At 43.5% G+C, this 17,076-nt stretch overlaps 1 long non-coding RNA gene across 1 annotated transcript; it reads right to left on the reverse strand.

Annotated features, from left to right (window-relative positions):
• Nucleotides 1-13,251: 13,251 nt before the first annotated feature.
• On the reverse strand, nt 13,252-16,701 carry LOC123387668. Its single transcript, XR_006602178.1, has 2 exons — nt 16,105-16,701; nt 13,252-13,545 (listed from the first exon to the last, which is right to left on the reverse strand). It is a non-coding gene; the product is annotated as an uncharacterized LOC123387668 (long non-coding RNA).
• Between the last annotated feature and the right edge of the window lie 375 nt (nt 16,702-17,076).

The following is a 17,076-nucleotide window of genomic DNA, read 5'->3' on the forward strand; positions in this document are numbered from 1 at the left end:
CAGAGAGAGAGAGATCACAAGTAGGCAGAGAAGCAGGCAGAGAGAGAAGAGGAAGCAGGCCCCCTGCTGAGCAGAGAGCCGGATGTGGGGCTCGATCCTAGGACCCTGAGATCTTGACCTGAGCCAAAGGCAGAGGCTTTAACCCACTGAGCCACCCAGGCGCCCCTGGACACCTTATTTCAATCAACCTTCACAACAGCGAATTTCGTGGACAGTCAGATTTTTCTCTGGATATTTCATATAATAATGAAATTTGAATTATAGTTCACCCTTGAACAACACAGGTTTGAATTGCATGGATCCACTTATACACAACAATCTTTTTTTTTTTTATAAATACAGTACAGTACTGTAAATACATTTTCCTAATAACATTTTCTTTTACCTAGTTTACTTTATTGTAAGAATACTGTATATAATACACGTACATATAAAATATGTGTTAAAGGATTGTTTATCTTATTATTAAGGCTTCTGGCCAACAGTAGGTCATCAGTAGTTAAGTTTTGGGAAGTTGAAAGTTCTATGTGGCTTTCCAATGGTGTAGGGGGGTTGACATCCCAACCCCCGTGTTGTTCAAACACACAGGTCCTGAACTTTCCAGGACAATTTAGATACTACAGATTTTGTTTATAGTTGTTGATATTTATGTATATACAGATCAGGAAAGAAAACTCCTTTGCCAAACCAAGTGATTTAATATTTGGTTTAGAAACATATTGTTCTTGCCTTCATCAAATCACCACTATTCCTCCCTCACCCAAAAATCGGTGCAGTTTTCTACAGATTATAATTTGCAAATCTAAATGGCCTTTAGAGTCATCCTCTCTGTCCTCCTTGCTTTTAAAAGAGCTAAGGGGGGGGCACCTGGGTGGCTCAGTGGGTCAAGCCCTCTGCCTTTGGCTCAGGTCATGATCTCAGGGTCCTGGGATCGAGCCCCACATGGGGATCTCTGCTTAGCAGGGAGCCTGCCTCCCCCCCCCTGCCTACTTGTGATCTCTGTCAAATAAATAAATAAAATCTTTAAAAAAAAAAAAAAAGAGCTCTAAGGCCTGTTGGTCTTTTGTATATGTGTATGTGGTCAGTGATTATACCAGCTTTCCATGGCCCTTGAAATTATTTTGGACTATCCACTCTGTTCTCCCTCCTTCCCACTCCAATTCCCAAGATGTAGAAGTCTGAAGTACCTGGCCTAGATTTCTTTAAATTTTGAGGAAGGGGCTTAAAGTGTGCGGTTTTTGAAGCCTTTGGGTTCCTGTTTACAAATGCAATGCTTATATTTGGAATCATGTTGAATCAGCCGTGTATCAGTCCCTTTTTCCTTTTCCATACACATCTACACACCCACAATTCAAAAGGCTTCATGAATTCAAAATGTGGGCCATGAGAAGAGAAACTGAGTGTCAAAAGCACAAAAATAGTACTTGGCATAAAATGGTTCTTAAAGTATGGCAGGGTTCTCAAGGTATCCTTCAGCCATCTCTCCTTCATGGAAGCCTGCAACTTCCCAGCACTCACAGTAGAAGATGCATAAATAAAATGCTTTCTCTCCTTCTCCCAACTAAAATGTAACCCTCAGGACAGTAGGGATTTTTTTTTTTTTGGTCTGTTTTATTCCTTTCTATATTTCCAAGCAACCAAACAAAGGCCTAGCATATAGAAGGTACTCAATAAATATTATTCGAATGGATGACCCTTGAAGTTATGTCTTGCCTATTCTGTAATAATCTGTAACACATTATTCTGTAATATCTGTAATAAATTATTCTCATCTCCTCTGTAAAAAGTTGCTATTGTTTTTGTGTTCGTTTAGATAAAGAGGAATTATATCTAAAGTGCATGGGATGACTTGAGATGAGGAGAGGGTATTGAGTGTAGGAGGAAGGTGGGGGATGGGGAGGAGATACTAAGTATAGGAGGCAAGTGATATTCAGGTGAATCAGTAACTCAGATTAAAGGATGACAAGGAGTATTTAAGCCCTGGCTCCTCTTTTCTGAAGTTCTGACAAACGTTGGTTGGAGCAAATACAAAAGCCCCCTTCAGATGAGAGGGGAACTGTAGTACTTATTCATTTATATTTATTTGAAGTTGGCTCCACACCCAACATGGGGCTTGAACTCATGAGCCTGAGAACAAGAGTCACGTGCTCTACAGAAAGCCAGCCAGGAACCCCTGATCTAACTTTATAAGGTACATCACGAGCATTGGTTTTACCATTAATCAGTCTTGCCCTAGTTCAGGAGCTGGGGGACTTGCTTCTCCACCACCATTGAACCTGTCCTCTTTGGGAATGCAAGAGTTGGGGTGTCCATGCAGGGCCCAATTTATTTAGAGTTTTATCTGCAGGGTAAGCCACGGGCGCTGTGTCCTGGCAGCTGAGGGAACGGCTGTCCTGATGCCTCAACAGTACAAGAGGGTGATTTTCTCCACAGTGGAGCCTGCGGTCAGGTGCAAGTGGTGCGTCTCATGGGCTTGGCTTAGAGACTTCTGACTGCCTGACTTTTTCTCTTCCCCCTTCCTATTAGCACTTCTCATTGACAGCCCCGGCCATCTCCAAGGCCACAAATGCCCATCTCCCTTCCCCTTCCCATCACAGCTGTGATGGCACCTCACCTCATTACCTCATCTCACCACACCTACCAGCCCTTCGTCTGGTAATCCCTTGCTGATCTTCAACTGCTGGTAGAGCATAAACCCAATGCCTCCCTGTTCCTCTCTCTCTTTTGATTCTCAAAAGTATACTTTGAGGGGTGCCTGGGTGGCACAGTCAGTTGAACATCTCATTCTTGGTTTCCTACCCAGTGATGAACTCTGGGCTGTGGGGTCGAGCCCTGTGAAGAGCCCCCTGGAGTCTGCTTGAGACTTTCTCTCCCTCTGTCCCTCTGCCCTGCTCTCTTTCTCAAATAATAAATAAATCCCTTTTTTTAAAAAAGCATACTTTGAGAGTAAAACCAATCAACAACATGTATGTGTTTTTCTTTGCTTTTCTGCTATCATACTGTTCATGGTCCTCAAAGCCTGTGGATGCTTCAAGCTAAATGCAGAACAAGCGGCACAAAAAAGTGTGAAGAAGGAAAGCACACAAAGTCTTACTCTTTTTTCACACAGGTGAGTTTTGTTGCCTCAATTTACATATGAAGCACCAGTATGCAGACTCCTGACTTACACAAGATCAAAGCCAAACCATTCCATGCAACTGAACTGACCCTCACACATATAGGCAATGAGCATTTTAGTCCTCAAGGTGTTTGCTCAAAACACAAAAGCACGCTGAGGTTGGCTAATATATTCCATTTACATAACCCTAATTTTCCTGTCTACGTCCTGACAGAATGTCAGTAAGACTGAAGCAGCAGATGGAACAGGACAGAATAGTGGGCAAGAGCAGGCAGGGAGACCAGTCAGCTCAGAATTCAAACCCCACTTAGTCAGTTACCAACTCCATGACCTTGGCGAGCTCATTTTATAGCTTGTTAAGCCTCCATTTCCTTGACTGTCAAAACCAGATGATAATACCTATTTTACCTACTTTAGAGATTGTCATGAGGATTCAACTGGATGACGTGTTTCACAAAAAACATTCAACACAACAAGAAAAGGAGTGCTGGCGAGGATGTGTATCGCCCTCGGCTCACAAGACGCCCTGGTTCGGATGCATCTTCTCTCTCTTCTCTCTCTATTTCTGCAAGTCTACACACTTATATACGCTTACATGACCAATCAGCGAGCAGGGTACAGGAGGGAGCGAATCAGGCTGTGCACCTAAACGAACAACTTCGCTAGCAACCAATGCTATTTACTTCCTCTTTGGGCGTTCCGCTTAGTCTCACGAGGCAATCCTCACCTGGCAACTAGCCAGGCGCCATCTTTTAATGGCGGAGGCCGCCCTGGCCAGGGGCCTGCCTCCGACAGATGTGGAGGAAAAGGAACCTTGGTGCACTGTTGGTAGGAAGGCAAACTGGTACAGCCACTGTGGAGAACAGTATGGAGGTTTCTCAGAAAGTTAAAAATAGATACACAATCCTGTAATTGCACTACTGGGTATTTACCCAAAGAATAGAAAACACTAATTTGAAAGGATATGTGGGGACGCCTGGGTGGCTCAGTTGGTTGGGCGGCTGCCTTCGGCTCAGGCCATGATCCCAGAGTCTTGGGATCGAGTCCCACATCGGGCTCCTTACTCAGCAGGGAGCCTGCTTCTCCCTCTGCCTCTGCCTGCCATTCTGTCTGCCTGTGCTCGCTCTCTCCCCCTCTCTCCCTCTGATAAATAAATAAAATCTTAAAAAAAATAAAAAAGAAAGGATATATGCACCCCGTGTTTATAGCAACATTATTTATATCAGCCAAATATGGAAGCAGTCCAAGTGTCTGGATACATTATTATTCAGCCAAAAAAAATGAATAGAATCTTGCCATTTGCAACAACATGGATGGAGCTAGAGTATGATGCTAAGCGAAATAACTCAGTCAGAGAAAGACAAATACCATATGATTTCACTCTTGTGTGGAAATTAAGAAACAAAGCAAAGCACAAAAGATAAAAGAGAGAGAGGCAAACCAAGAAACAGACTCCTAACTATAGAGACAAACTGATAGTTACCAGAGGCCAGGTGGGGGTGGCAACGGGTGACAAAGGTGATGGAGATCAAGGAGTGCACTTGTAATGATAAGCATAGGCTGATATATAGAATTGTTGAATCACTGGGGGGCCTGGATGGCTCAGTTGGTGGAGCATGCAACTCTTGATCTCGGGGTTGTGGGTTCAAGGCCCACGTTGGGTGGGAAGATTACTTGAAAAAAAATAAAATCTTAAAAAAAAAGAATTGTTGAATCACTGTATCACACACCTGAATATTAAACTGTATGTTGACTATACTGGAATTAAAATTAAAAACTTGGGGGCGCCTGGGTGGCTCAGTGGGTTAAAGCCTCTGCCTTCGGCTCAGGTCATGATCTCAGGGTCCTGGGATAGAGCCCTACATTGGGCTCTTTGCTCAGCAGGGAGCCTGCTTCCTCCTCTCTCTCTGTCTACCTCTCTGCCTACTTGTGATCTCTGTCTGTCAAATAAATAAATAAAATATTTTTTAAAAAATTTAAAACTTGAAAAGAAAAAAGAAAACATGCAGCAGAGTCCTGGCACACATAGTAAGCATTCAGTAATTGGTACCTTAAAACTATTGCAATAGCAGAAGTTTTGACCTTTTGTTTCTTAAAAAAAGGCCTGAAACCTTTTAGTTACAACATCTTAGATTAGCTATTAAATCTAACAGCTTTTTAACCAGTTGAACAGGTTATTTCATGTTGTTCATTTTTTCTGCATTAGTCATGAAAACGGGAGGCCCAGTCACTCATCTTTTCCCCAACGTTTCCAAAGTAAAATTTCAAACGTGCAACTAACTGAAACACTTTTACAGTGAACACCCCAATATAGGCCCCCTACTGAGAACTTAGCACTAATACTTTACTGGACTTTCTGTATCACCTAGCTATCCATGATCCATTTGTTTCTCTACCCAGTGATCTTTCTTATATTTTATGCATTTCAAAGTAAATTACAGACACTTCCTTTTGAATACTTTAGCATATCCTCACTATCTCAAGTTTAGGGTTTGTTTACATTTTCTAATCATTGTATTATGATCTAGAAGCTACATTGGAGATCAGTCTGTCCTGATCCCTTTGCTCCACAAAGTGGAAGCTGAGGCAACACAAGAATCTCTGGAAATGGCCTTAGCTTTAAGAGTGGAGACACCAAAAAAACACACAGAGCCAGATTTTAAGAATTCCTCCATTTCCTTTTTTGTTTGTTTTGTTTTAGTTTATTTCTTTTCAGTGTTCCAGCATTCATTGTTTATGCACCACACCCAGTGCTCCATGCAATACATGCCATCCATAATACCCACCACCAGGCTCACCCAACCGCCCCCCCAATACCCTCAGTTTGTTTCTCAGAGTCCACAGTTTCTCATGGTTTGTCTAAAGTAGTCTTTGTTTCTTTTTTTTTTTAAGACTTTTTTTTTATCAGCAGTTTTTTTTTAATTTTTTTTTTTAAGTTTTTTAAATTTTATTTGACAGAGAAAGAAAAAGAGAGAGCACAAGTAGGAGGAGTGACAGGCAGAAGAAGAGAGAGAAGCAGGCTTCCTGTTGAGTGAGGAGTCATATGCAGGGCTCAATCCCAAGACCCTGGGATCAAGACCTGAGCCAAAAGCAGACGCTTAACCAACTGAGCCACCGAGGGGCCCATGAGCAGTTTTAGATTTGCAACAAAATTGCAAGGGAAGTACAGAGATTTCCCTTATACTCCCAGTCTCCTTATATGAATAACCTTCTCTATTAACAACATCACTTACCAGGATGATACATTTTTTACCAAGGATGAACCTACAATGACACATCATAATCACCCATAGTCTGTAGTTTACCTTAGGGTTCACTCTTGGTGTTGGACATTCTATGGGTTTAAAAAAATGTATAATGACATATATCCACTGTTATAATATCATATAAAGTATTTTCACTGACCTAAAAATCTACTGTGCTCTGCTCGTTCATCTCTCCTACTAACCCCGACCCTGGCAACCACTGATCTTTTTACTGTCTCCATAGTCTTGCCTTTTTCAGTATGTCATATCCTTGGAATCACAGTAGGTGACTTTTCAGATTGGCTTCTTTCACCTAGTGATACTCATTTAAGGTTATTCCATGTCTTTTGTGACTTGATAGCTTGTTTCTTCTTAGCACTGTATAATATCCCATTGTCTGCGTGTGCCACAATTTCTCCATTCACCTATTAAAGGGCATCTTTGTTGTTTCCTGGTTTTGGCAATTATGAATAAAGTTGCTATAAACATCCACATTCAGGTGTTCATGTGGATGTGTTTTCAACTTTTTATTTTTATTAATTTTTTATTTTTTAAAGATTTTATTTATTTATTTGACCCAGTGAGAGAGGGAGCACAAGCAGGGGGAGTGGAAGAGGAAAAAGCAGGCTTCCTGCTGAGCAGGGAGCCCAATGCAGGCTGGATCCAAGGACCCTAGGATCATGACCTGAGCTGAAGGCAGACGCTTAATGACTGAGCCACCCAGGTGCCCCTTCAACTCTTTTTAAATCAATACCATAGAGCACAATCACAGGATCGTAAGATAAGAGTATGTTTAGATTTGTAAGAACTGCCAAACCTCTTCCAAAGTGGCTGGACTATATTGTATTTCTACCAATAAATTAGAGTTCCATTGTTCTGCATCCTTGGCAGGACTCGGCGATATCAGCATTTCAAGTTTTTGCCATTCTGATAGGTGTGTAGTGTCATTTCATATTTGTTTGGATTTGCATCATTTGGTTTGTTGAAGTCTATCTCGAATACTTTTAGGTGGTGCCATGAACTGATCTGTGTTTCCCCAAAAGGTGTATGTTGAACTCATTCCCTCCATTGTGATGGTGACTTTGGGAGGTAATTGGGATTAGAAAAAGTCATGACAGTGGGGTCCTTGTGATTGGATTAGTGCTCTTATAAGGAGAGACACCAGGGACCATGTTTGCTCTCTCTCCTGTTTGAGGACACAACACAAAGGTGACCATCTGCAAGTTAGGAAGAGAGGTCTCACCAAAACCTGACCATGCTGGCATCATGATTTTGGACTTCTCAGCCTCCTGAACTGTAAGAAATAAATTTCTGTCTTTTAAGCCACCACCCATGCTGTTTTGTTATAGCAGCCGGAGCTAAGACCAATGCACTGTAGATATATTGAAACTATTGGCTCATCTTATCATAGATTATAAATTAGTGCCTTGCAGAAAAGACTAATGAAATCTTAGTTTGTTGAAAATGCGTTAGATAAAAAGTATAAATTAAAAAAATTATAAATAGGGGCACCTGGGTGGATCAGTGGGTTAAAGCCTCTGCCTTGGGCTCAAGTCATGGTACCAGGGTCCTGGGATCGAGCCCTACATCCGGCTTTCTGCTCAGCAGGGACCCTGCTTCCTCCTTTCTCTCTGCCTCTCTGCCTACTTATGACCTCTGTCTGTTAAATAAAAATAAAAAAAAAAAAACTTTTAAAAAAAGTTGTAAATTTAAAAATGCCATGTATTTGCAAATCATGTATCTAATAAGAGGTTAATATCCTTATATTATATAAAGAACTTCTTTATATATATATTTATATATATATAAAGAACTTCTACAATATAAAGAACTTCTACAACCTAACAACAAAAAACAAATAACCTAATTAAAAAGGAGCAAAGGTCTCGAACAGACATTTCTCCCAAGAAGATATGTAAAGGGCCAATAAGCACATGAAATGATGTTCAACATCACTAGTCATTAGGAAATACAAGTCCAAGCCACAAGACACCACTCTTGCCAATTAGGATGGCTATCAGCAAACAGAAACTAACAAATGTTCATGAGGGTGCTGGAGAAACTGGGACCCTTGTGCATTGCACACGGGAATATGGAATGCTATAGCCACTCAAAAACAGTGTGATAGGGCGCCTGGGTGGCTCAGTGGGTTAAGCCGCTGCCTTCGGCTCAGGTCATGATCTCAGGGTCCGGGGATCGAGTCCCACATCAGGCTCTCTGCTCAGCAGGGAGCCTGCTTCCTCCTCTCTCTCTGCCTACCTCACTGCCTATTTGTGATCTCTCTCTGTCAAATAAATAAAAAAAAATAAAAAAATAAAAAATAAATAAAAACAGTGTGATAGATCCTCAGAAAATTAAAACTGGAATTACCGTATGATATAGTAATTCCTCTTCTGGGTATATAGCCAAAGGACGGAAAATAGGGTCCCAAGAAGGTACTTGTGACACCACATCCATAGAAGCATTATTCTTAAATAACCAAAAGGTAGAAGCAACCCAGTTGCCATCAACAGGCAAACAAATGAACAAACTGTTCATTCAGCTTTTTAAAAAAGGAAGGAAATTCTGTCACATGCTACAACATGGAAGAATCTTGAAGACACAATGCTAAGTGAAATAAGCCAGTCATAGAAGGGACAAATATTGTATGATTCTGTCTAAGTGACTGACTGAGAGAACAGTCAAATTCATGGGGACAGAAAGTAAAATGCTGGCTCAAAGGGGCTGGAGCAGGGAGAATGGGAAGTTATTGCCTAATAGGGACAGAGTGTCTGTTTTGCAAGATGGGTTCTGGAGATGGATGATGGTGATAGTTGCGCAAGAGTGCAATCGTACGTATTTCCACAGAACTGCACACTGACAAATGGTTAACTGGATGGCTCAGTGGGTAAGTGTCCAACTCCTGATCTCAGCTCAGGTCTCAATATCAGGGTTGTGAGTTCAAGCCCCACATGAAGCTCTGTGCTGGGCATGGAGTCTAGTTTAAAAAAAAAAAAAAAAGGTTAAGATGGTAAATTTCATGTTATATGCATTTTACCACAATTCCCCTCAAAATAAAATATTATCACATAATAACTAAGTACTCTAAGATAGGAAAGAAAGGATGAGTGAGTTACTTTTTGGTGAGTGTCTACAGGCCTTTAAAAAATGTTCTACCAAATTAAAAAAATAAATAAACCAATAAATATTGCTTTACCAGTAATCCGCTGTGTCCATACAACGTCTATGGTTTAGGAAGCACATCAGCACCCACTATCTCAGTTATCCTTACAAAATCTCTGTGAGGCAGATAAAGTATGTTATTCCAACTTTATAAGAGAAGAGACTGAGGCTCAGACAAGTTCTTGGAGCCAGGAAACTACAGAATCAGCTATTAAGGGCTGGTCTCCTGTCTCTAAAATGGTAGCCAATACACTTTTAGAAGCCCTTAGCTGCTTCTAGAATCCTTTGTGGTAACTCACCCCAACATCTCCTGGAGCTTGTGGTGTGCCACAGCACGAGTGGTTTTAACTTGGTTGGTTTGTAAGCCTCGCCAACTGGCCAGTGTCACGGGTCTGCTTCCTGTAGAGCCCAGTTCACTTCACTGCACTCATGGTCAGAGACAGTGGGTCTAACTCTGGCCAAACATCTTTCAAATGGAGACGCCCTTCTCTTTTTATTAAGACTTTAGTTATTATTTGACAGAGAGAGACACAACAAGAGAGGGAACACAAGAAGGGGAGTGGGAGGGGGAGAAGCAGGCTTCCCGCTCAGCAGCGAGCCCGACCTGGGGTTTGATCCCAGGCCCCTGGAATCATGACCTGAGCTGAAGGGGGATACTTAACCGACTGAGCCACACAGGCGCCCCATCAAATGGATACTTTTTTATTTTATTTTATTTTATTTTAAAGATTTTATTTATTTATTTGACAGAGAGAAATCACAAGTAGATGGAGAGGCAGGCAGAGAGAGAGAGAGAGAGAGGGAAGCAGGCTCCCTGCTGAGCAGAGAGCCCGACGCGGGACTCGATCCCAGGACCCTAAGATCATGACCTGAGCCAAAGGCAGCGGCTTAACCCACTGAGCCACCCAGGTGCCCCAAATGGATACTTTTTTTTTTTTTTAAAGATTTTATTTATTTATTTGACAGAGAGAGAGATCACAAGAAGGCAGAGAGGCAGGCAGAGAGAGAGGAGGAAGCAGGCTCCCTGCTGAGCAGAGAGTCCGATGTGGGACTCGATCCCAGGACCCTGGGATCATGACCTGAGCCGAAGGCAGCGGCTTAACCCACTGAGCCACCCAGGCACCCCCAAATGGATACTTTTAACAACAATTCGGTATAGATAGAAATTTGGATTTTTCCTTACTGCTACTGAAAAACTCGAAGGGCTTGCTGGAGGTATATCAGTATTAGATGCGCAGGAGAATCGGAACCTGTTAGAGTGCAGCCAGTTACAATTAAGAGGAACGGTAACTAGACCTGGTTTAAACTACAAAATGATTTTGTTGGTTCCCATAAGTGCTAAGTTTAAAAACCATATAAGCCTCAGGTCTGGAATCATCTAGAAGTTTTTGAAGAATTGGGGTCTTGGACTCCTTTCACTTGCTGGACCCTCTTCCAAGCATTGACTTCCTCTTCCTGGCTTCTGTCATGATGGCTCACTGGACATAGTGGTGGTCTCACCTCCACACACATGGTGTACAGAAGAGGAGGGATTGCTTTGTCCCAGCATTCTAGGCATGAGTTTCATTTGATTGCACTGATGAAGGGCCATGCCCCACCCAGTCCCTGAGGCCTGGGGAAAAGGTTTACCAACTGACTTAGCTCATGTCCTGTGCTCACCTCTACAGGCCAGGGATAACCACTTCTCCCTCAATCCTCTGGAAATGGAAAATGTATGCCATTAGAAAGTAGAAATGGGTAATGACTTTCGGGAAGGATCCAACAGGTGTTACCTCAGCAGAGCTTCCCATGCTGGGTGCTGCAGCCTGTGGAGTGGTTAGGTACGGTACACTGAGTGCTCAGTAGGCCTTGGAGCCCCAGGCAAGGTTGGAGGCAGCTGGAGTTCCCATGGACGCTCTCTAGCCCTGAGCTGAGCCTAGCTGTATATGCTACACAATGTGACCGCTTTCTGTGTCCGCCGTGGGAAGAAAGGATTGAGAAATACTGTGCTACCAAGTCATTTGGATACTTCTCAATCCATGAAAGCAATTTATCAGTCATGTTAATAGACTTAGGCAATTTTCTCCTGAAAGCACTACCTTTGTGAACTGCAGTCTTATCTCAAATTTCCATTTCCAGAAAAGATGGTGCAAAAACTAGTTTGGATACTGCCTCATCTAGGTCTGGGTCTGAATATAGGGTAAAGTACACATTGGCTTTGAGAGCAGGAACAGAGTATTCTTCAACATTTCCTATATGTGGGGCTTAGGATTGATCTGGCTGAATTTGATTGTAAACAACAGTGGATCTAGAACAGGATTTCCTTAGTTGGGGTGTAATAGGTAAGCCCCTGACCTCAGCCTGGCTACTGTCATGGTCCTTTGACTTCCAAGAGTTGAAGGCAAAAAATGCATGGTGGGAGGAGGGATATATCCCTCACCAAAGCCACACGTGGTCCCACCTCTCTTCAATTCTTAGTGTTGCAAAATGTTGGTACCTCTTTGGAGCTTCTTCACTGCTGGTCTGTGGCTTAGTTGTGGTGAACACACACTGACAATGAGGACACGGAATAAAGGGGAACCTGGAATTCCCTTTGCCTCTTCACCCAGACCTTTAACAACTTTGATGGAACCTGACTCTTCTTCACTTCCCTCACCTTGCCTTCATTTTAGAGGCCCAGGCCAGAAAGTCTAGGGTGGGAAATGTGGACGTGGACATGCTCCATGCTCAGGAGAGCCCTGTGCTTGGTTTATTGCTTTTTTTATAACCATCTTAACATTCTTTTTTTTTTTTTTTTTTAAGATTTTATTTATTTATTTAAGAGAGACTGAGTGCAAGCAGGGGGAGTGGGAGAGGCAGAAGGAGAAGCAGGCTCTCTGCTGAGCAAGGAGCCCCATGCAGGGCAAGCTCCATCTCAGGACCCTGGGATCATGACCTGAGCCAAAGGCAGATGCTTAACTGACTGAGCCACCCAAGTGCCCCCCAACTTGAAATTCTTAACAATTATACCTTTGTATTTGTGTTTTGGAGGTGACGTCGGATGGGACAGCAGTGGATGTTCATAAGCTGAAGAGTTAGGTGTCACGTGTGTCCTTGCTGGCTCATTCTCATGGAGTGTGCCATCTCATGTCCCAGGAGCTCAGGATTTCAGTGGACTCACTGGAGATCCCCACTGGAGATAGCAAGAGACTGAGCAGACTCCAAATAGATGCCAGATAGGGTGCCAGGTCTACGACTGAGTAACTGGAGGGGTTCACCCCCAAGAAGTCATTCTTTCTCTTCCAGCCAGAAAGCAAGCAATGGCATTCTCAGAGTCATGAATGAATGAGGACTGCTACCACGTTTTCTCTTGCTCTCGTTACTTCCTTATAATAGCCAACCACTTGCTTCAAAGATTTTAGTTATTTGTTTTATTTTAGAGAGAGAGAAAGTGAGAGCACATCCAAGTGGGAGGAGGGGCAAAGGGAGAGGGAGAGAATCTCAAACAGACATGGCACTGTACCCAGAACCTGATGCAGGGCTGAGTTCGTGACTGGAGCTGAAACCAAGAGTCAGTCCCTCAGCCTACTGAGCCACCCAGGTGCCCCAGCCAACCACTTACTTCGAAGATGGTGATACAAAAGGAAAGGGAAAGGAAGGGAGATCCATAGTTCCTTCTCCTTTCAGTCCTTTCTTGCTCAGGAAGCCAAAGGTAGAGAAGGTCGGTAGGATGTGGGCATATTAAGAAGTGAAAAACAACAAAGAACGTTTGGCTATTTTAACGCCATGTTTCCACTATTCTCGCTACAACAAAATATATATGCATGTACAAACTACGAAACAGAAGCGGTGTGATTTGTGTGATTCTGCGTATGTTTCATGCTCTTATACGTCCATCTAAAGATGCCATTTGTGGGGCGCCTGGGAGGCTCCGTCAGTTAGAAGTCTGCCTTTGGATCAGGCCATGATCTCCAGGTCTTGGGATCAGGTTCCTTGCTCAGTGGGGAGCCTGCTTCTCCCTCTGCCTGCCGCTCCCCCACGACTTGTGTGAGCGTTCTCTCTCTGTGAAATAAAGAAATAACAGGTTTTAAAAAAGAAAGAAAGAAAAGTAAATAAAACTGGCATTTGTGATATAAAGATGAGTGGTAAAAATTCATGCTAATAATGTAAAATTGTAGTTTTTCCTTTACTTGAAACATTAAATAGCAAGTGGAAAACACCATGACAGGTGAACAGAAGGAAGAAACATTAGATTTTAGTAGCTTTCATGGTGCTTTTTTTCTTGTTCTTTGAAGGGGCCCCACATGTGTGTTTTGCTCTGGGTCCTCTAAGTTAATGGGGCTGGCCCTGGCTGGAGCCCAGATATCTGCATTTCAAAGCGCCCTGCCAGAAGATTCCAAAGCACAGCCTGAAGGTAGAACCTGGTATCTTTCTCCCTGGCTTCCCAGGGCTCTATTCCTGCCAGCCTGCTCCAGCACTCCCCCAGCACTGCCCCTCCACCTTCGTCTCCAGAGTCCTGAGCACAAAGTCAAGGTTCTCTGAGCTCCGGAGTTGTCTGCCCTGCACAGTGTGGCTCCCTTTCTCTCAAATAACACTGATGCTGTGCTTTAGATGCCTTAATGTGAAAGCATACGGTTGCCCAGCTACTCTGAAGGGACAGCTCAGTTTTAAAAGCATTACATCCTAACTTCCAAGCCTCCACATTTTTGCTCCCTGAAGTCATAAGGTTATTTCCTACCTGGTTTCCAAATGCCCCTCTGACCTCTCACTCAGTTTAGAATTTCAGTCATTTTCCTAATCGACTACAGGTTTTTCTGGAGGCCTGTAGTCTTCAGGAAATCCTTGAGAACCTCCCCACTTGTCTCCAGTGGAGACCAGACATGACAACTGGGCAGGCCTGGCACTCTGCCCGCCTCTGCTCACCTCCACCTCCCTCTCAGGGCAGTAGCCCATTCTGTCCTCTCTTCACTCTGCCGCCTGCCTCACGGCTACCTGAAACAAAACAAAACACTTGGCTTTTCCAATTTAATAGTTTATTATCTTTTTAAGAGTCTATTGATTTATTTGACAGAGAGAGACAGCGAGAGAGGGAGCACAAGCAGGGAGTGGGAGAGGGAGAAACAGTCTTCCCACAGAGCAGGGAGCCCGAGGCGGGACTTTGATCCCAGGACTCCGGGATCCTGACCTGAGCCAAAGCCAGACACTTAACCACTGAACCACCCAGGCGAATAGTTGAATGTAGGCTCTTCTCCTCCCTGAATGGAAGTATCATCCCCAAAGTTTACAATCCCCCTCTTGATAGTTTTGCCCAAGGAAGAGACATTTCCACTCGTAAACTTTTTACTTGCATTCTGTCACATCATCTTTTACTTAAACTTATGGTTATCAGTATTTTGTGGACCTTTTACTGATTTCAAAGAAACTACATTGTTATTAGATCAACAGGTATCATTGTTTATGTCCTTAGAAGTTAGTGCTCTCAGAGGCGGGCCCGATCCTTTATGTCACCCTATCCTCTGCTTTACTGGTGAGAAAACCAGCTTGGAGAAGCTAGTGTTATGGGGCCTGGTACAATACTTAGTTCTTCTGAAGTCGAGCTCAGTGTATCAAAGTCAGAAAAGGCAAGAAACCTGTAGGTTGGTGAAGACATCGGCGCACAGTGCGGGGCTGGGTGGGGAGCACCCTGCAGGGTGGGGGGACAGAAGATCCTTCACTCCCCTCACCCCTTCTGGACCTCAGCCATTACCCCTTCACCTGGTTGTTCATCTGTATCCTTCATGATGTCCTTTACGAGAAGCTGGCAAACAAAAAAGCGGGATAAAGAAAGAGAAAAGGAGAGCAAAGAGCAAAGAACAAAGAGTTGAAGGAGAGATACTATCCTTGAGTAACTGGGGAATGAAGCAAAAGCAAGACATCCAAGAATAGACAAATGAGATTCTATTCAACCAGTTATTTTTTCTAGTAAAGGACCGGCCGTGGTAACTTAAAAACATTCTCTAGAAGATAAATAAGGAGATGAGGGGACTCAGGCTTGGAGAGGTCACGTAACTTGAAAAGGTTAAGAGAGGAACCCAGTGTTCTCATCTCGCCTAAATGATCCAGTAAAGTCCTTCTGCCTCCAAGAAAATGAAAAAGTATACCTGTTTCTGTTCCACGGTCGTCCTAAGTTTTACATCTTTCATGAGAACAACAACAAAAAAGCACCAAAGGCAAAATGAGATCTTTTTGGAGTGCTTTTCTTTTTTTCTTTTTCTTTCTTTCTTTTTTTTTTTTTTTTTAAGATTTTATTTATTTACTTGACAGACAGAGATCTCAAGTAGGCAGAAAGGCAGGCATTTAGAGAGGGAAGCAGGCTCCCCGGATGAGCAGAGAGCCCGAGGTAGGACTCCATCCCAGGACCCCGAGCCAAAGGCAGAGGCTTTAACCCCCAGAACCACCCAGGCACCCCTCAGAGTGTTTTTCTTAAGGGAGCCCAGAGGGAGAAGAAAGCAAATCTCTCTGGGTGGTTCAGCCCCTTCGTAAGGAGGAATCGGTGTTACTTTGACTTCACAAGAGGGATGCCTGTGGTAAAAATTCAAACCGTTTTGAGAGAGAGAGAGAGAGAGAGAGAGAGAGGATTACCTCATCTTCAGTAGAAGGGCCACCACTCTCTCCAGGCTACAACCCATTTCTGAAGCTTTCACACAACTTCCTTGTATAACCAGAGAGAAGGAAGGAAGACAGCACACGAGGAGTGGGGGAAGGAAATGGACCGGCTGCTATTGTAAGACTGGGAGAAAGGCAGCCAGAAGGTGGGAAGAATAGGTGGGGTGGGGCCTGGCCACACAAGATCAAAGGCAGCAGTAGGATTAGGAGCATTTACCTGGCCTGAGGCATGTGGAAGCAGGACTCTGAACCCAGCCCAGGGAATGGTGGGTGTGTGGAGATAGGTCCCGTTTATCTAACATGCAACAACCACGTATCTTTGTAGGCCAACCTGTTTTGCTCTAAAACTTTTAAAGCGTTTCTGCTTTAGGTATTTATTTTTACCAAATTTCGAGGTGACATCCAGGTTTAGCGGGACACCAGCTAGCTTGCTTGGAGCTCCACAAGTTCAGTTGTTTTTCACTTACGGCCCCAGTTCTAAAACACCTCTCAATGTGGTGTCAAAAACAAACAACAACAACAACAACAACAACAAAAAACCAAGCGGGGAGACTGGGTGGGTCGCTCGTTAAGCATCTGCCTTAGGCTCTGGTTATGATCCCAGAGTGCTGGGATGGAGCCCCACACCGGGATCCCTGATTGGCAGGAAGCCTGCTTCTCCCTCTCACACTCCCCCTGCTTGTGTTCCCTGTCTCGCTGTGTCTCTCTCTCTGTCAAACAAATAAATAAAATCTTTTTTTTTTTTAAAAAGCATTTTTAAAAATCCAAATGCAGAGGCACAAAATCTTGGCAGCCAAAATTGTATGGGCTTTGAAAGAGAAATGGAGCCCAAGGACACGAATTGACTTGTTGAGTGCCAAAGGATGAGAGACCAATTTTTTAAAAAAGAGGAAGACTGGATGTTATCTGACCATTCACTTTCGAGCTGGTAATACACTTGGGATCCCT

Source organism: Mustela putorius, unplaced genomic scaffold (genome assembly GCF_011764305.1).
Source record: "Mustela putorius furo isolate JIRA1106 unplaced genomic scaffold, ASM1176430v1.1 tig00003858_pilon_pilon_pilon, whole genome shotgun sequence".
In the NCBI taxonomy this organism is placed as follows: Eukaryota; Metazoa; Chordata; class Mammalia; order Carnivora; family Mustelidae; genus Mustela; species Mustela putorius.